We start from the raw sequence: 934 nt of genomic DNA on the forward strand, positions 1-934 counted from the left end.
TTTTTTTTTTTTTTTAGAATTATTTATTTAATTCCATTTGTTATTATTTTTTAATTCAATCAGACAGAGAAAGGGAAAGCAAGAAAGCAAGCCGCCACGTCCAGGACTCAAACCACAGTTGCCCATGTGGGAATATAGCGCCTTTAACCACCACGCCACCTGCCAGCCCTAAGAATTTCCTTTTCTAAATATCCTTTCCAACTTTTTTATGGGCTAGAGAGTGCATGTGCTTGCCAGAGAGAGAGAGAGTAAGACGTGAGGAAAAAGCACCCTGCATGAGGAATGGTTACACCATATTCCCATCTCCATTTCGCCTTCTTTTCAGAATTTTTAGCACACACACACACATGCACTCAGCATATTTCTTAAGACACTGGGTCCAGGACTCAAACCACACAGTCAGCTCTGTGGCAACTGGTTTCCTTAACCACTAGACCACAAAGCTAGCCATCCACTCTTATCTTTTTTTTTGATAAAAGTCTAACAGATGTAAAATGTTATCTCATTGTGGTTTTAATTTGCATTTCCCTAATAATCAGTGATTCTAAGCATTTTTTCAGTACCTTTTGGCTACTTGTATTTCTTTTCTTAAATGTTCACTCCTTTGCCATTGTTTTAATTTCCAGAGGGCATGCACATTTATCAGAGATAAAGGTTGTTTTGGTTATTCAAGGTCTTTTGTGGTTCTGTACAGATTGAGGGATTTTTTTTTATTTTTTTAATTTTTAATGCATATTTTTTATTTCATCAAAAAAGTTTTAGTTTTTATTTTTTGAAACTTTTTAAAATTAATTAATTTACATTCATTTCCTATCATCACAGCATACAAAATGTGATTTCCCATCCAGAATATACTGCATAGTGGCTTAATCATGCATATTGTCATCAATAATTTTTCATTTCTAGTTTTATATATATATATATATATATATAT

This window comes from Tupaia chinensis, unplaced genomic scaffold (genome assembly GCF_000334495.1).
Source record: "Tupaia chinensis unplaced genomic scaffold, TupChi_1.0 Scaffold144010_1, whole genome shotgun sequence".
Taxonomy (NCBI): domain Eukaryota; kingdom Metazoa; phylum Chordata; class Mammalia; order Scandentia; family Tupaiidae; genus Tupaia; species Tupaia belangeri.